The sequence below is a fragment of the Sturnira hondurensis genome, unplaced genomic scaffold (assembly GCF_014824575.4).
Source record: "Sturnira hondurensis isolate 20B ecotype Veracruz unplaced genomic scaffold, ASM1482457v3 Scaffold0020903, whole genome shotgun sequence".
In the NCBI taxonomy this organism is placed as follows: domain Eukaryota; kingdom Metazoa; phylum Chordata; class Mammalia; order Chiroptera; family Phyllostomidae; genus Sturnira; species Sturnira hondurensis.
The window spans coordinates 2,485,045-2,504,949 of record NW_028093534.1 but is presented as its reverse complement, the minus strand read 5'-3'; the positions used below and the strand labels follow the sequence as shown (position 1 = coordinate 2,504,949).

The 19,905-nt window shown below is 39.4% G+C and overlaps 1 protein-coding gene across 9 annotated transcripts in view; it reads left to right on the top strand.

The window, feature by feature from the left end:
• Positions 1-19,905, top strand: part of SPATS2 (spermatogenesis associated serine rich 2) — a 115,452-nt gene that overhangs the window by 33,510 nt on the left and 62,037 nt on the right. Inside the window, exon 1 of one of the 9 annotated variants that reach the window (XM_037030942.1) lies at positions 15,489-15,538. The exons of the other annotated variants lie outside the window; for them this stretch is intronic. The gene's annotated coding sequence lies outside the window, so the exon portion shown is untranslated. Of the gene's footprint in view, positions 1-15,488; positions 15,539-19,905 lie in introns of those variants that run through there. 9 annotated transcript variants of the gene reach the window in all.

Sequence of the window (19,905 nt, the reverse complement as noted above, 5' to 3'; positions counted from 1 at the left end):
ATTTGTAATGGTATGAGAACCTCCAGAAGAATCAGAAAAGACAGTTTTGGAGTAAGTTACATTCCTAAGGAGAAGGATGATATATACCCATTTTGCACGACTGAAAAGGGGGAGACTTCTCACTACAGTTCTTTAACTTCAGTTGCAACTTGGAAGAGCTAACATCTCCTTTTGGGCTTAGCATTCTGTACCTTTTTCAGTTGTTTATCTGCATTCTCTTTTCTCTTTCCTTCCTGTTGACACACATTTGGTTTGGGGGGAGTAGGTGGGGAGAAGGAAGAGTTAACTTTTCCTGAGTTTGGATCTGTTAGTATTACTTAGCTAATTTCAACTAGATGGGAACTTATCTTTTAGGATATTCAATGTGTGATATGATGCATGCATTATGCATTCATTTTAAGAATTATAGTGGCATTGATTTATGAATGACATGGATAGCAGATTATTTTCAGTCTAAAATCGCTTCGTTCATTTTTGGACAGAGTAATTACTTGCGAGAGCAATAGTTTTCTGGCATGTTATAAGCCATGAGAGTGGTTTGGAAGGATCTGAATGAATGCTGAATGTAAAGATTTTTAGTGCTACTTGATTTTATTCTTTCTTTCCTTGGGAGTGTTGGCGGATTAGTTTGATCTTAAGAGAGGAGAAGAAAAAAGCTGCTTTGCGGTTCCATAGAGACTAGTGGTATTCGAGACATTTTAAATTAGAGGCTTAGAAAGCCAGAAAATCTGAGCATTGATATGCTCTTTCTGCATGTATTAGTGAATTTAAAATATGTTGTTCATTTAATGTTTAGTTTGTGTGTAGACTTCTGGTTTGGGCTTCTTTAAGCTATATGTATATATTGAATCAAGTTATGCCCTTTCAACTGACATACAGTATTTTGAAAAGAGACATTATTTTGAGAATAACAGATGTAGTGTTGTTTTTATGATTATATAGATGTAATTGGCCAAAAAAATCTTTTGGATCCAAAAAAGAGTTAGTCAAATGTAGATTTTTAGTTCAGTATGAAAATGTGGGGCCAAGATAGAGGCGTAGGTAGACACACTGTGCCTCCTCGCACAACCAAAATAAGGACAACAACAATTAAAAAACAAAAAAACAACCAGTACTGACAGGAAATTGAACTGTATGGAAGTCTGACAACAAAGGAGTTAAAATAGACCCAGTCATCCAGACCAGTAGGAAGGGTGGAGTTTGCCACCAGGCAGAGAGGAGTTGAGGCAAAAAAAGCAGTGGCTGGCGGACCCTGGGCGAACCCTGGGTGAACCCTGGGCGCGGGTGTCAACAGGTGGACCCAGCCAGGCGGTGGATTATGGAGGGGTGTGGCACACAAGGCAGCTGGTGGGCTGGGTGGTCCCACATTCGTGGGCAGGTGAACTAGGCAAAATTGGGGAGTGAGACAGACTGCACAACCCAGGGCTCCAGCATGGGGGAATAAAGCCTCAAAACATCAATTGAAAACACCTGTGGGGATTGAGGTGCAGGAAGAGACTCCCAGCCTCACAAGAGTGCTTGTTGCTGAGACCCACAGGGTCCTAGAATGTATACAAACCCACCCACCCAGGAATCAGCACCAGAAAGGCCCAGTTTGACTGGGGGAAGTGGTGCAAAGGATTGAAATCCAGCAGAGAGCAAGCAAGTGCCATTGTTCCCTCTTGCCCCCACATACAGAGTCACAGCCCAGTGACGTGGGTTGCCCTGCCCTGGTGAACAGGTAAGGCTCCGCCCCTCGGTACGTAACTGGTGCATCAAGACAAAAAAAAAAATGGTGCAAATCAAAGAACAGATCAAAGCTCCAGAGCAAATACAACTAAGCAACGGAGAAATAGCCAACCTATCAGAGACACATTTCAAAGCACTGGTGATCGGGATGCTCACAGAAATGGTTGAATTTGGTTGTAAATTAGATGAAAAAATGAAGGCTATGCTTCTGAAATAAAGGAAAATGCACAGGGAACCAAGAGTGATGGGAAGGAAACTGAGACTCTAATCAATGGAGTGGATCAGAAGGAAGAAAGAAACATCCAACTAGAGCAGAATGAAGAAACAAAAATTCAAAAAAATGAGGAGAGGCTTAGGAACCTCCAGGACATCTTTAAACGTTCCAACATCCAAATTATAGGGGTACCAGAAGAGGAAGAGCAACAAGTGGAAAACTTATTTGAACAAATAATAAAGGAGAACTTCCCCAATCTGGCAAAGGAAATAGACTTCCAGGAAGTCCAGGAAGCTCAGAGAGTCCCAAAGAAGTTGGACCCAAGAAGGAGCACACCAAGGCACATCATAATTACATTACCCAAGATGAAAATGAAGGAGAGAATTCTAGAAGCAGCATGAATTAAGGAGACAGTTACCTACAAAGGAGTTCCCATCAGACTGTCAGCTGATTTCTCAAGAGAAGGGGCTAGAAAGAGATATTCCAAGTCATGAAAGGGAAAGACCTACATCCAAGATTGCTCTATCCAGTGAAGCTTTCATTTAGAATGGAAGGGCAGACAAAGCGCTTCTCAGATAAGGTCAAATTCAAGGAGTTCATCATCACCATGCCCTTATTATATGAAATGTTAAAGGGACTTATCTAAGAAAAAGAAGATGAAAAAACATGTATAGTAAAATGACGGCAAACTCACAATTATTAGCAACCACACCTAAAATAAAAACAAAATGAACTAAGCAAACAAGTAGAACAGGAACAGAAATGGAGATCACATGGAGGGTTAGCAATAAGGGAGTGGGAGGAGGAGGGGGGAAAAGTTTCAGAGAATAGATGGTAGATAGAAACTAGACAGGGGGAGGGCAAGAATAGTGTGGGAAATGTAGAAGCCAAAGAACTTACATGTATGACACATGGACATGAACTAAAGGGGAGGAATGTGAGAGGGAACGGGTATGCAGGGTAGAGGGGAATGAAGGAGGGAAAATGGGACAACTGTAATAGCATAATCAATAAAATATATTTTAAAAATAAGCAAAGGATTGTAAAGGAAACTTTTAAAAAGTGCCTTTTACTTTATTGGTGAGTGTACTTAATAAAAACAATTCAGATAAAAGATTCTTAGCATTTCTGAAATGATGAAGCTTCTGTTCCTAAGACAGTGCTTTTTTTTACACTATGCATCAGGAAAAGAGCAGCTGGAAATATCATTTGAAAGAATTCTTTTGTGAGTTACAGGCTCTTTCAAGAGCTACCAGCTTCAGCAATGACTGCTCGTAGAGTCTGAAAAATGTTGGAGCTTAGAAGAGACAAGACAACGTTTTGTCTGGCCTTTTAAAAATATATACATGAATGGAAAAGGACGTTTCCTTCCCTTGAGGTTTTACATTAACATTTTCATTTTCCATGGTATTTATTTCATGTGTGAAATTCACTGTTAAAGGATTATTTTTTAAATAGGCAAAATTATGATTTTCATACAAACATGAAATGAACACATGTAAAAGATATTATTATTATTTTTAAAGATTTTTATTTATCTTTAAAGGGGAAGATAAGGAGAGAGGGAGAGAAATATCAATGTATGGTTGCCTCTCGTGCGTCCCCTGCTGGGAACTGGCCTGCAACCCAGGCATGTACCCTGACTGAGAATCGAACCGCGATCCTTTGGTTTTCAGGCCTGCGCTCAATCCACTGAGCTATGCCAGCCAGGGCTAAAAGATATTATTGAACTCGTTAATTATTGAAAGAATCAGTAAGATATTAAAAGTAATTCAAAGGAAAATTTGAAGTACTATGCATGTATAGGATGAAGAATGCTGAAATGTATATGCAGATTGATGTAAAACTGGCTTTTTCCACTTGACACTCCTCCCTTCACTGGACAGAATCTATTTGATTGTGTATAGTATCCTTTGCATTGCACTCAGTCAGCTATCTACAACTTACAGATGTAAAATAGCTCAAACATCACAAAGGATACCAACCCTGCAGAATCAGATAACTAGGAAGGGTGCACGTTACACAGGGCTAATTTTTTCATAGGAGTTGCCCAGTGATCTTTTTGGTTCATTTCAAAGTCTTTTATGGTTTTCTTCACCATAAAAGGTCAGAATAAATGGGTCTGCATTCTGGTTTTTGACAACAAGCCAATGTTTGTTAGTGTTTCTAAATAAGTATATTTTATTGATTTTGCTATTACAGTTGTCCCAATTTTTTTCTCCCGTTTACCCCTCTCTGCTCTGCCCCCTCTGCCCCCTCTGCCCCCTAGCATTCCCCTGTCCCTTTAGTTCATGTCCATGGGTCATACATGTAAGTTCTTTGGCTTCTCCATTTCCTATACTGTTCTTAACCTCCCCCTGTCTATTTTGTACCTGCCATTTATCCTTCTTATTCCTTTACATTTTACCCTATTCTTCCCCCACCAGCTCCTCACTGGTAACCCTCCATGTGATCTCCATTTCTGTGATTCTGTTGCTGTTCTAGTTGTTTGCTTAGTTTGTTTTTGTTTTTTTAGGTTCAGTTGTTGATAGTTGTTTGTTTTTACTGTTTTGTTCCTAGTTTTAATCTTGTTTTTCTTAGATAAGTCCCTTTAAATTTTCATATAATAGGGGCTTGATGATGATGAACTCCTTTAAATTATTATTATTTTTAAATATTTTATTGATTATACCATTACAGTTGTCCTATTCCCCCCTTCATTCCCCTCCACCCTGCACACCCCTCCCCCACCATCCCCCCTTTAGTTTATGTCCATGTGTCTCAAGTTCTTTAGATTCTATATTTCCCATACTATTCTTGCCCTCCCCCCTATCTATTTTCTACCTACTGTCTATACTACTTATTCTCTGTACCTTCTCCCCGCTTATCCTCCTCCCACTCCCCTGCTGCTAACCCTCCATGTGATCTTCATTTCTATGGTTCTGCTCCTGATCTAGCTGTCCTCTTAATTTGCTTTTGTTTTAGGTATGGTTGTTATTAACTGTGAGTTTTCTGTCCTTTCACTGATAAGTCCCTTTAACATGTCATATAATAAGGGCTTGGTGATGATGAACTCCTTGACTTTGACCTTACCTGAGAAGTACTTTGTCTGCCCTCCCATTCTAAATGAAAGCTTTGCTGGAGCAATCTTGGATGTAGGCCTTGCCTTTCATGAGTTGGAATACTTCTCTTCAGCCCCTTCTTGCTTTCAAGGTTTCTTTTGAGAAATCAGCTGAGAGTCTTATGGGAACTCCTTTGTAGATAACTTTTCTTTTCTCTTGCTGCTTTTAAGATTCTCTTCTTGCCCTGGCTGGTGTAGCTCAGTGGATTGATTGCGGGCCTGCGAAGCAAAGGATTGCGGTTCAATTCCCAGTCAGGGCACATGCCTAGGTTGCAGGCCAGTTCCCAGTGGGGGACACATGAGACGCAACTACATGTTGATATTTCTCTCCCTCTCTCCTTCCCTTCCCCTCTCTCTGAAAATAAATATATTTTTAAAAAAGATTCTCTTATCTTTGATCTTGGGTAATGTAATTATGATGTGCCTTAGTGTGTACTTCCTTAGGTTTAACTTCTTTGGGACTCTCTGAGCTTCCTAAACTTCCTGGAAGTCTATTTCCTTTGCCGGATTGGGGAAGTTCTCCATTATGTTCTCAAATAAGTTTTCAGTTTATTGCTCGACCTCTTCTCCTTCTGGCACCTCTATGATTAGGGTGTTGGAGCATTAAATGTTGTCCCAGAGGTTCCCAGGCCTCTCTTCATTTATTTGAATTCTTGTTTCTTCATTCTATTATGGTCAAATGTTTGTTTATTCCTTCTGCTCAAAATCATTGATTTGAGTCTCAGTTTCCTTCCCATCACTGTTGTTCCCTGTATATTTTTCATTTCACTTTGCATAGCCTTCACTCTTTCCTCTATTTTGCAACCATACTGAACCATTTCTGTGAGTATCCTAATTACCAGTGGTTTGAACTCTGCATCTGAGAGGTTGGCCATCTCTTCATCACTTGGCTGTATTTTTTCTGGAGCTTTGATCTGTTCTTTCATTTGGGTTATATTTTCTTGTTGGGGTGCACCTGTTAATGTAGTAAGGTGCAGAACCTTAGGTATTCACCAGGGTGGGGCAACCCATGTCTCTGGGTTGTGGTGCTGTATGTGGGGAGGGGTCCAAGAGGAATCAGTGACACTTGATCAGCTCTAAGCTGGTTTTCAGTCACTTCCCCTGCTACCCACAAGCAACTTGGGCCCTTTTGGTGCTGATTCCCAGGCGGGTGGGTTTGTGTACGTTCTACAACCCTGTTGGTCTCTCCAGAGGACTCTACTGTGAGGCTGGGACTTTGTTCTGCCAGCATAACCCTGATAGGTTTTTACAGCCACAGGTTTTGGGGCTTTCTTTTCCCATGCTGTAGCCCTGGGTTGTGTGGTCTGTCTCGCTTCCCAGTTGTTCCCCTCCCTTCTTTATCTCCACATAAATGTGGGACTGCCTGGCCTACCACCTGTTGCCTTGTCTGCCCCAGTCCTCCAGCCGCCACCTTGCTGTGTGTCTTCTGTGCCCCAGCTGCCCGTCTCCACCCCTTCTACCAGTCTGAATGAATGTTTCTTCTTTAACTCCTTGGTTGTCAGCCTTCCATACAGTTCTAATTTCTGGCAGTTCTGGTTATTTTTTGTTTTTAAATTTGTTGTTGTTCTTCTTTTGGTTGTGCAAGGAGGCAAAGTCTATCTACCTATGCCTCCATCTTGGCCAGAAGTGCAATGTCTGTTAGTCTTAGGTCCTTACTAGTATTTGTTGTAAATAAAATGTTTTCAGAATGAAAGAAAAGTAAGTTATCCTTAGATGATGTTTTTTATTATTTTAATTGGCATTAGAACACTTCCTCAGATTAGTGTTTGAAGATTAAACAGACTTAAACCTTAGCTTCAAATGGTTAGGTAACAAGTTCTTTAACACTACCCTTGACCTACTATTTTGTAGATAGTTAATTAGTAAAGACCAGTAGTAATAATTTGGAAGGAGGGGAAACTCCCCATCCTAATTTTAGTCTTCAAGAGTACAAATTAATTTATTACAACTTTAGCATCTTCCCCATGAAAATACTTTTATCACGGAGTTGAACCTAGGGAGAAGAGGGTACAGGATTGGCATTTTCTGCTCCAAATTCATACTTATTTTAATTGGATCTTTGCTGCTTCATGATATGTTTATTTTCCCCAGATTTCTTCCCTTGCATATCCCTGATTTTGAAGCACCAATGTGGTACTGTGGAAAGAAATAGAATTTGTAGTCTTGTAGACCTGGGTTTGAATCACTACCCTACCACTCTCCAGCTGTTTGATGAAAATCCCAAGTTCTTCAATTAAATGAATAATAATTACCAAACAAAATTATATGAAATTTGTGTATCGAGGATATACCAGTGCTTGGCACATGTTAGGCAGTAGATGTTAGTTTTCTTACCTATTCCTTCATGCCCTCAAGTCTTCTTGCTTTCTTTCCTGTTTTAAGTATCAAAAGAATTGCAGTCATTTGGTTTGACCTCCCTTATCTTCCCTGTTCTATCTCTGTATTTTTTGTTATCTTTTTTGCTTGTTTCAGAAGTATGTTTCTTTTATCTTGCAGCATTCTTACGAGGGTTAAGGAAGGTAATGTGTATAAAATAGCTTAGTACATTTCCTGGCACGTATTAGGTATTAAATAAAGATTGAGTCCTGGCCAGCTGGCTCAGTTGATTAGAATGTTTGTGAGTTTGATTTCTGATCAGGGCACATACCTAGGTTGCAGGTTCCACCTCCATCAGGGTGCGTGTTCTCTCTCTGGCTCTCCCCCTCTCTGCGCCCCGCCCCCCGGCCCTTTCTTCTCTTAAGCCCTGGCTAGTGTGGCTCAGTGGATTGAGTGCTGGCATGCAAAACAAAGGGTTGATGGTTTGATTCTCAGTCAGGGCACATGTCTGGGTTGTGGGCCAGGTCCCCAGTAGGAGGCATGTGAGAGGTAGCCACACATTGCTGTTTCTTTCCCTCTCTTTCTCTTTTCCTTTCCCTCTCTCTAAAAATAAATAAAATCTTAAAAAAATACTGTGTTTTACAGAAAGTTTAACTTTCACGGAATATTTATTACCAAAAGCATCTTTCTATTTTTTCATCAGACATTGTTTTTCCATTTCAGTGATACTCAGACCTTGGTTCTTGAGCCTTATGTAGGCCTCTCAACAGCCATCTTCTTCTAAGACCTCCATTACGTTCAATATTAACCAAGTTATGAAATCAGAAAAGGTGGCCTTTGCGCTGCCTGTTACTACCAGAACCAATTAGTAGAGACAAGGATTGAATTTTTTTTCTGTTTTTTAATCTTTATTTTTTAAAATATATTTTATTGATTATGCCATTACAGTTGTCCTATTTCCCCCCTTCATTCCCCTCCACCCTGCACACCCCCTCCCCCACCATCCTCCCCTTTAGTTTATGTCCACATGTCTCAACTTCTTTAGATTCTATATTTCCCCCACTATTCTTGCCCTCTCCCCTATCTATTTTCTACCTACTGTCTATGCTATTTTCTGTGCCTTCTCCCCCCTTCTCCTCCTCCCACTCCCCTGTTTCTAACCCTCCATGTGTTCTTCATTTCTATGGTTCCACTCCTGATCTAGCTGTCCTCTTAATTTGCTTTTGTTTTAGGTGTGGTTGTTATTAACTGTGAGTTTTCTGTCCTTTCACTGTTTGTATTTTTTATGTTCTTTTTCTTAGATAAGTCCCTTTAGCATTTCATATAATAAGGGCTTGGTGATGATGAACTCCTTGAATTTGACCTTATCTGCGAAGCATGGCAGTCCCCTCTGCTGCTTCCCTCCACTGGGGCCTGCGCGGTCCCGTCTCACTGCTCGCTCCTCCACCAGGTTTATCATTCTGGCTGAAAGGTTTGTTGTCGTCGGACTTCCATATGGTTCAATTTTCTGTGTTTGGTTGCGTTTTTGTTACTAAAACTTTGTTGTTTTTAAACTTGGTTGTGTGAGGAGGCACAGTGTTCCCACCTACACCTCCATCTTGGCCAGAAGTCTCTTTAAAAAAAAAAATCTTTAGAGGGGAAGGGAAGGAGAGAGGGAGAGAAATATCAATGTATGGTGCCTCTTGTGCGTCCCCTGCTGGGAACTGGCCTGCAACCAGGCATGTGCCCTGACTGGGAATTGAACCATGGTTGTTTGGTTCACAGGCCTGTGCTCAATCCACTGAGCTACACCATCCAGGGCAGGATTGAATCTTTATAGGCACTTTATTCATAATCTGACAGTCCGAGAAGACAGCAGATTATGTACCCTAAAAACTATCTTAACATCTCATCTGAAGCTGACCTTTTTCTAAAGAGCAGGAATGGGTAGATAATAGGTTTGGAAAAAGGTTAATTAGATAAGAGTTGCAGTCAGGCTGTGATTTTCCTAGTATTTCTTTATCACTTGGTTTTCAATTCTTTATCTGCATCACAGATGTTCCCTTCCTGGAATGCGGTGGCTCAGGTACCATCTCCATTGCTTGCAGACCCCTTGGGGCACAAAGGTTGAATTGCTTGTGGACCTCTTGGAGTCATTGCATTCCAGTTCCTGAGCACACTTTCCACATCAACTATGACCGAAGCTAAACTATTTAACTCTTAAATTTCCTAATAATTATACCACAATAGGGTAACTATACTGCCCTTTTGGTTAATGATAATTAATATGGCACCAAAGACATATTCTTTAATTTTTTACTTTTAAAAATGTTTCATTTATTTTTAGAGAAGGGAGGGAGAGTGGGAGAGAAACATTGATGTACGAGAGAAGCATTGATTGGTTGCCTCTTGCACGCTCCTAACTGGGGACCTGGCCTACAACCCAGGCATGTGCCCTGACTGGGAATTGAACCTGAGACCTTTCAGTTAGCAGGCTGACACTCAATCCACTGAGCCACACTAGCCAGGGTGGCATATTCTTTTAAATACTTCAGTCTCAGTTTTGGTCAATTGATTCCTCTTTTGTCATTTTAGTAAGTAGACTTGTTTGCAGTTAATATTTTTGCTTTAGCTGTCTAGTATATAATATTAACTTGCCAAAAGTTATTACAAGTTTTCTTGGATTATAGAAGTTTTCTTATCTATTATTATTCTATCTTATATAGTTTACTGTTAATGGAAAAAGTTAGTTAAAGCAGGAGCTAAAAATGGTACATACATACATACCATAAGCATTTTACTTCAGCTTAAAACAAATATACATTTATTCACCATCCTTATGATACATTAAGTATGAGTCTGCTGATTAGAGTTCTGCATCTTTTTGGCATTAATTACACCCTGTGATGTATTGCTTGAAACTTCCAATTACAGCTTTTCTAAGTGGAGTGAGAACTCTTAGTTACCTGAAGCAATGAGTATGGACTCCTCCTAGATTTTTAATTCCCCAGGCTTATTTATGTGTCTCACCACACCTAAACCGAGGACAGTTTTTCAAATGATTTGTATTTAGTCTTCCAGAGCCTTCAACTTAGTTTTCAAAGAAATAGCAACTTTTTTACATTCATAGTTTATTGTTTAGTATTTCAGTATAATTATGTAATTGTAATTGTGGGCACGACTGGCATTGAGTAGGTCTGATACATCAGGTCAGTGTAGAATGGTAGGGGGAGAAAAGCCCCCGTGTCAGGGTCGCCTGTTGACTAACAGTGTTCAGCCAGGGGCACAGGCAGTAGGCATGGTAGGGGGAGTGGGAAATACCAGGTAAACTATTACATTAAGCGGTAAAAGGCTGTCTAGCCTATTTGGTCAACTTTTGTATGTAATATATACAGAGTGAAATGCAAAATCCGTAAGGGTACGATTTGATGAATTTTTACCCGGTGAACACACCCATGTAACCATTACGCAGATCATGGTAACAGGACGTTCTCAGGATCCTAGAAGCCCCCCTGTGCCCTGACCCAGTTTCTCTCCCACCATGATCCTGACTCCTATTACCATAGACTAGTTTTGTTGGTTTATGACCTTCATATAAATGGAATCATATAGCATGTACTCTTTTACACCGGACATTTTTCCCTGAGCATTGTTTTTAAAATTCATCCATGTTCATTGGTATCTCTTTCCCTTCCACTGTGGGACAATAATGTATTCTGTGAATATACCACAGTTTGTTTATCCATTCTGTCATTCACAGATGTTTAGATTTTTTTCTAGTTCTGGACTCTTACAAATAATGCTGCTAGAAACATTCTCGTACATGTTTTTGGTGCACATATACATACATTTTTGTTGGGCATATACTTTGAAGTGGGACATCTGGGTCATAGGACATGCTTATGGTCCACTAGCATCGTGTGGAACCAGTTACTCCACATTTCACCAATGGCCCCTTTAAAAAACTTTATTGTGTACTTCTTTTGTCATTTTGTTTATGTTGTGCATTTGGTTTTAAAAAATATTATGCGGCCCTGGCTGGTGTAGCTCAGTGGATTGAGTGCGGGCCTGTGAACCAGACGATTGCGGTTCGATTCCCAGTCAGGGCACATGCCTGGGTTGCAGGCCAGTTCCCGGCAGGGGCCAGTTCCCAGCAGGGGATGCACGAGAAGCAACCATACATTGATGTTTCTCTTCCTCTCTCCTTCCCTTCCCCTCTAAAGATAAATAAATAAATATTTTAAAAAATATTATGCGGAATATTCATGAACCCATCATCTAACCTAAGAAGTTTAATACTGAATATTGTCAGTATTTTATGTATCTTTCTCTCTAATGTCCCCTTGGCTTTCATGGTAGATGCTATTCTAAATTTATTTTTTACTCTTTTCATTGCCTTTTCAAATAATAGTTTTATCTGATAGATGTGTCTCAATAATATATTGTCCAGTATATTTGTATATAATCTGAAAATTGACTTTTCTTTTTTTATGCTTAACATTATATTGCTGAGATTTATCCATATTGCTACATATAGTTGTAGTTGACTCATTTTCTCTGTAGTGTAATACATCATTTAGTGAATATAATACAGTTTATTCATTTTCCTGTCAATGACATTTAGGTTGTTTCCATTTCTTACTGTTATAAATGACTTCCTCATGTTTTTGCATGTACCATGGTGAGAATTCCTCTTAGTACTTAATGTAATTTTTGGGTCATAGGATTGACAAATGCTTTACTTTAGAAATTTACACCTATACTCCAAAGAGGTTGTACCAGTTTACATTCCTATCAGCAGCAGATCAAAGACGAGATCATTTTCATTGTGAGAGAATTTGAGATTACAACTTCAATTACTTCTAGAGACATAGGGTTATTTAGATTTTCTATTTTTGTGTATTCCTGTTCAGTAACTTTTATTTTTCAAGAAATTTATTCTCTAAATTTTCAAGTGTACTTATATAACATTTTTGTATTATATTTTTGTCTGAAAATCTATACTGATTTTTTTAAAAAATATTTATTTATTTATTTTTAGAGAGGGGAGAAGGGAGGGAGAAAGAGCGGGAGAGAAACACTGATGTGTGAGAGAAACATGGATCGGTTGCCTCTCACACAGCCCCAGTCTGGGACCTGGCCCACAACCCAGGGATGTGCCCTGACTGGGAATCGAATCAGCAACTTTTCAGTCTGTGGGATGATGCCCAACTCACTGAGCTACACCAGTCAGGCCTATACTGATTCTTTAAAAAAAATTTGTTGGTATTGGTATTTATGCTGTATCTCATTTTCCTTAATCAGCATTTCTAGTGATTTTTTGCTCGGTCAAGAAATCAACTTTTCTTTTATATTTTTATCTTACTGCCTTAAATTTTTTTAAAATTATGACAAAATACATATAACGTAAAATTAACTACTTTAAAGTGTACAGTTCAGTTACATTAAGTACATGCAGATTGTTGTGCAGTTATCACTGATTTCATCTCCAGAACCTTTTAATCTTCCCAAACTGAAACCATACCCACTAAACTACTTAATTCCTTATTCTTCTCTCCCACAATCCCTGGCAACTACCATTCTACTTTGTATGATTTTGACAATTCTAAGCACCTCATACAAGTGGAATTATACAGTGATTGTCTTTTTGTGATAGGCTTGTTTCACTTAGCATGTCCTCAACGTTTATCCATGTTTTAGCATGTCTCAGAATTTTCTTCCTTTTTAAGGCTGAATAAATAGTCCATCTTTCATAATTTTTTGACTGTCCTAAATTGTTTATTAGGTAAAAATTGTACAAACATTACTTATATTAGTGGTAATGGTGGAGCTGGAAAATATTGCGCCTTCTCCAAGCGAGAACCAGCAGTAGTGCGGTGGAACTCGTGTCCTTTCCAAGGCCACGGCTCTTGGGGCCCACAGGTGTGAGCTCTCACATCTCCCCCGGCTTGTGGACTGTTTGGTGATCCAGTGGGTGTCAGAATTCCTTCTGATAGCGTTGCGGAATGGCTCAGTGAGGATAACCTCAAAGAATGTGTGTGTGGAATCTTCCCCAACCCCGTAAGAATTCAGGACTCTCAGAACCACATAGTGGTGTGCAGCTCGCTCCTGGACAACCGACAAAGCTTTCAGCAAACTGTAGCTGGTTACCACCGTGGGGGACAGGCTTGCCATGGCTTGCACCCTTAGGAGCTTGGCATTTGTGGCCACCACCACAGCCACGAATCTGATACATTACATAACCTTGCTTGGCCTTGTATCCCAGCCTGCCCTCCATGTGGGGCTGCATGAGGGTGAGTGTTGCTGGCAGTGCACCCTGAGAAGAAAGCACGGTACATTGGATTGCTTCTTTCTCCGTAGCTCCTGGATATACTTGTAAGTGCCCACATTTGCTTACCTGATGATTGCATCCAGACAGAAAAGCTGATAATTTTTTATTACAAACATTGACGCATAGTAGATTCGCATTAAGTACTTATTAGTTGGTCAGTTAATAATGTTTGTTAAGTTAGCAGGGATGTTATAAATCACTTTCTATGTGATTTATAGCGGAATCTCCCTTTATGGATTGGAATCCATGAATAAAAAGTTGCTTCTAGTTACCTTGTTTTGTTTTTTCCTACTAACTGTCTCCGTTCCCTTGAGCTGCTTATGCCTCTGTGCTTTGGGGAGATGGGAGGAATGGAGTTTATATATGCATGTGTATGGGGATGAGGATGAAATGGTCAGTATTGTTAAGGATAATTTGGCTCCATTGGTTTGGGAAAGAGCCACCTACATGAGGAGGAGGATACAGACAATTCTAACCACCCAGCTAGCAGTAAAATAGGAAGAGACAAACATATATTCCTTCTCTCCTCCTTTTGAGCCCCCTCTACTCCCGCACTTACGGCTGCCACTGACGACTAATGTGGAGCAGTTTGGAGGGTCCTGTAACATAATAGTAGTAAAGAGGAGTTGTGGTATCACAGAGTTTCTGATTTTCCACCTAAATTGTATTTTAAATTTTCAGAATTCTTTTTGGATCCAATTTCCAACTTTGTCTCTTTGTTTCAATTCAAGATTTTTATTAACAAAAAATAATTTATTGGTTTCTTTAAGTGAAAATTTTATTTTCCAAAATAAAGTTTATGGTGATCAGACCTTATAATTATGGGAGAGATTTTAGATTAGAGTGGCATATGGATCAAAAAGAGCCAATACATAAAAGACATTTATTGAGGAAACAGACTTTGGAAAGGCCTCACATTCCCACTTTTTTGCCCTAAGGAAATAATTTTTTTGGTTCCTAACTATTTGTAGAATATATCAGTTCATTAATTTGGATCTCTTCTTTTTCTTATTACTTTATAAAGCTAATGAGAATGATATTTATTGGCTAACTGATGGTATTGTAGAATAAGAGTTTTGGTTACTTTTTTACAACCAAAACTCTTTAAAAATCAGAAAAAATTTTTTTACTTGGCACTTCCCATTTTCTTGTTTTTGGTTAGCATTTTGTAGATTTTTAAAAAAAGATTTTATGTATTTTTAGAGAGGAGAAGGAAGGGAGAAAGAGAGGGAAATACCAATGTGTGGTTGCTTCTTGCACACACCCTACTGGGGACCTGGCCCACAACTCAGGCATGCACCATGACTGGGAATCGAAGGTTCAACCCTTTGATTCTCAGGCTGGCACTCATTCTACTGAGCCACACCAGCCAGGGTCTTGTCTTATAGGTCTTAATGACATATATCTTGAACTTGTTGAGTGGCTTAAAATTTTTTCATGTGTTGATTTGAAAGGGAGAGAGAGAGAAACATTCACTTTGTTGTTCAGCTTATTTATGCATTCATCGGGTGATTCTTTTGTGTGCCCTGACCAGAGATGGAACCTGCAGCCTTGGCGTATTGGTTTGACATCTAACCAGCTGAGCTACCTGGCCAGGGCCTGTTCATTGGGTTTCTGAGTTGGAACAAGTATTATTTGGAGTCAATGGAGGGTTTTCAATTTTGATTGAATTTACTGGGAAGGAGTCTGTTTTTTAAAAAGTATTAAAACTTTTTGAACAAATAAGCTGTTTATACAGTTCCAGTGTAAAAAAAAAGGTAGATTGAAAGGTACCTTTGTTTCCTATTTTTAAGTTTTTATTCCTCAGTAGATCACTGTTGTTGCTGGTTTCTTGTTTATCCTTCCATACACAATATGTATATGCATATAAGTGAGTACAACTATATGCTTCTCCCCATCCTATTCATTTAAAAATTCATCTTACTATATCAATACACAAAAAACTTTCTCTTTTCTCAAAAATATTTGCAAAAATATTTGCATCTCTGTGTGTAGATGAACCATCATTTATTAAATTACTGTTCTCTTGATGTACAATTAGGTTATTTCCAAGGTTTTGCTCTTATATGTAATATTGGATAACTTTGAACACATCAGTTCACACATTTGCAAATGTTTTGTAGGATAAATTCCTATAAATTGTCTTGTTGTGTCAAACAGAATATGTGTTTTTTGACTTTGATAATATTTAGTTGTCTTCCATAGGTATTATACAAATTCACACGCTCACTTAGATATGAAGGGGCCTGTTTTTCTGTAGCCTTTCTGCCAGTGTGTGATCATTTTGGACATTTTCCAGTCTGAGGGTAAAAAATGGTGTCTTAGTAGTTTTAATTTGCAAGAAATAGGTTAAAGTGTTTTTTAGTCTAAGTATACACATACACAGTATAAGAAATCAAATAATATCATAAGGCCTATAATAATTTATTAAAAAACAGCCCTCTGCTCTCCCCTCCCAATTCTCTATTCTAGCTTTCCATGGGTAATCATAAACATTTCTTCTAGTGTTAATCTCCATATTTCTGATTAACATGGCAATACTGACTTACTTTCTAATCTTTTAAGGGACAACCCTATTATGGAAGATGAGGATTTAGTTTTCTTCCCTCCTCACCTGTCCCCTCTTTTTCCCTGGTTCTATGAATAGGTAGAGTTTGTAACAGTCTGTATTTTAAAATTTAAAATATCTGCAAGTACCTTTGTGTATAGTCCAATTAATTATTTATTAGTGTGTCCGGTCCTTACAATGCATGCCAATACTCCAAGACTTGAAAATTATACTCTCTCTATCTTTAGAGTGCTTTGGATCACTTGATTTCTTAATTGCACATCATTTAAATTTTATAGCATTGCCATTCTAAACTCTAACAATAACTGTAATTATGACCTACTGCTGGTAAGTCATAGTCTTGGTAAAGTTCCAATTTGTTTGTTAATTAACATATATAATGTATGATTCTTGAAACCTTTTAGTTTTGGGGGGCACATCTTGCAGTTAATATCAGCCATTATTATTATTTTTAAATATTTTATTGATTATACCATTACAGCTGTCCTATTCCCCCCTTCATTCCCCTCCACCCTGCACACCCCCTTCCCCACCATCCCCCCTTTAGTTCATGTCCACGTGTCTCAAGTTCTTTAGATTCTATATTTCCCATACTATTCTTGCCCTCTTCCCTATCTATTTTCTACCTACTGTCTATGCTACTTATTCTCTGTACCTTCTCCCCACTTCTCCTCCTCCCACTCCCCTGTTGCTAACCCTCCATGTGATCTCCATTTCTATGGTTCTGCTCCTGATCTAGCTGTCCTCTTAATTTGCTTTTGTTTTAGGTGTGGTTGTTAATAACTGTGAGTTTTCTGTCCTTTCACTGTTTGTATTTTTTATGTTCTTTTTCTTAGATAAGTCCCTTTAACATGTCATATAATAAGGGCTTGGTGATGATGAACTCCTTGAATTTGACCTTATCTGAGAAGTACTTTATCTGCCCTTCCATTCTAAATGAAAACTTTGCTGGATAGAGCAGACTTGGCTGTAGATCTTTTGATTTCATGACTTGGAATATTTCTTTTTAGAAAGAAAAGGTTCTTGCCTCTTTTTACAGGCAAGAACCCCTTCTTGCCTGTAAGGTCTCTTTTGAGAAATCAGCTGACAGTCTAATGAGAACTCCTTTGTAGATGACTGTCCCCTTATCTCTTGCTGCTTCTAGGATTCTCTCCTTCATTTTAGTCTTGGCTAATGTAATTATGATGTGCCTTGGTGTGTTCCTCCTTGGGTCCAACTTTTTTGGGACTCTCTGAGCTTCCTGGATTTCCTGGAAGTCTATTTCCTTTGCCAGACTGGGGAAGTTCTCCTTTATTATTTGTTCAAATAAGTTTCCCACTTGTTGCTCTTCCTCTTCCCCTTCTGGTACCCCCTATAATTTGGATGTTGGAACGTTTAAAGATGTCCTGGAGGTTCCTAAGCCTCTCCTCACTTTTCTGAACTCTTGCTTCTTCATTCTTTTCTGTTTGGTTGTTTCTTCCTTCTGGTCCACTCCCTTGATTTGAGTCCCAGTTTCCTTTCCATCACTATTGGTTTCCTGTGTATTTCCCTTCATCTCAATTAGTTTAGCCTTCATTTGTTCCTCTAATTTGTGACTAAAATCAACCAGTTCTGTGAGCATCCTGATCCCCAGTATTTTGAACTGTGCACCTGATAGATTGGCTATCTCTTGGTCACTTAGAAGTGTTGGCTCTGGGGCTTTGAGCTGTTTTTCTTGAGCCATAATGTTTTTGTCTCTTCATGTCTGCCACGTCTGTTACATATGAGGGGCAGGGCCTTAATTGTTCCCCAGTGTCAGGCAACCCATGTTGCTGGGTTGTGATGCTGTATGTGGAGGTGGGGTCAGAGAGGGGCAATGGAATTTGTTCCACTCTCTCTCGGATTTTGGTCCCCTCTGCTGCTTCCTGCAAGCAAACTGAGCGCCCCTGGTGCAGGCTCCCAGGTATGTGGGCCTATGTACCCTCCAGGACCCTGTGGGTCTCTCCAACAAACTCTCTGTGAGCCTGGGAACTTCTCCCAGCACCTTGACCCCGAAAGTTTTTCCAATTGGTGCTTTTAGGCTTTAACTCCTCTCACTGGGGCCCTAGCCTGTGCAGTCTGTCTCATTGCTCACTCCTTGGCCTGGTTTATCTGTGCGTGAATGTGTGACCATGGTCTACCAGCCGCCTTGCACCCTCACTGGGTCCACCTGTTGCCACCCCACACCTGGGATCTGCCAACTGCCGCCTGCGTGCCTGGGTCAGTCTGGCCACTTTTTCCTGCATGTCATCGCTCTGCCAGACATTGACTCAGCCCCTCTTACCAGTCTGGCTGAATGGTTCATTGTTGTCAGACTTGTACAGTTCAATTTTCTGTGTTTTGGTTGCACTTTTGTTGCTAAAACTTTGTTGTCTTTAAACTTGGCTGTGCGAGGAGGCACAGTATTTCCACCTATGCCTCCATCTTGGCCGGAAGTCCTTTCAGCCATTATTTACTGAGTGGTTTTCAGTGAGTGTCAAGCATTGTTCTAAGTGCTACATCTGTGTGAACTCCTTTAAACCATAGAACAACCTTGTGAGGAACATGCTGCATTATTTGCATTTTAAAGATGGTGAAACTGAGACACAGGAAAGGTAAGTAGCTTGCTTACAGTCATTCAGCTAGAACGTGGTGGAGCTGGGATGGAAACCAGGCAGTCTGGCTCTAAAGCCGTCACTTACTCACTCTGCTATACTGCATCCACGTGCGTATTAATGATACACTCAGCCTCAGTAGACAATGTGCTTTGATTTGGTTCTCCACTAGTGGTGATGGATTTGTGCTAATCCACCTATGTGTAACATTTCTTATTTCTGCTTTTCCAAATCAATGTATTCCTAAAGATTTTTAAAATAATTAAAAAATTTTAATTATGGTAAAAACCACATAATATAAAATTTACCATCTTAACAGTTTTTAATTCTACAAGTCAGTAGTGTTAAGTATATTTACATAGTTGCGTAAAAGCTGTGCGGAACTTTTTCATGGTGAAATACTGAAACTCTATCTGTTAAATAGCAATAACCATTTCTTGCTCACTTCAGCCCCTGGTATCCACCATTCTACTTTCTGTTTCTATGAATTTTACTACTTTAGATTCCTCATATAAGTGGAATCATACAGTAGTTGTCTTTTATGCGACTGACATTTTATTTGGCATAATGTCCTCAAGATTCATCCATATTGTTGCATGTGATGGGATTTCTTCCTTTTTAAAAGCCGAATAATATTCCATTGTATGTATATACTACGTTCTGTTTATCTAATTGCCCATCACTGGACATGGGGAATTGTTTCTACCTCTTGTCTAATGAGAATGGTGCTACAAGGGACATGGGTGTGCAGATATCTCTTTGATATGCTACTTTCTTATTTTGGCTGTATACTCAGAAGCAGGATTGTTGGATCATATAGGAATTCCATTTTGAATGTTTAAGAAACTCCATATATGTTTTTCATAGTGGTTGAACCATTTTACATTCCCACCAACAGTGTACAAGGGTTCCAATTCCTCTACATCCTTACCAACACATTTTCTTGTTGTAGCAGCTATCCTAATGGGTATGAGATGATACCTCATTGTGGTTTTGATTTCTATTTCTCTAATGAGTGGTGTTAATCATCTTCTCTTATGCTTGTTGATCATTTGTGTATCTTCTTTGGAAGTAGGT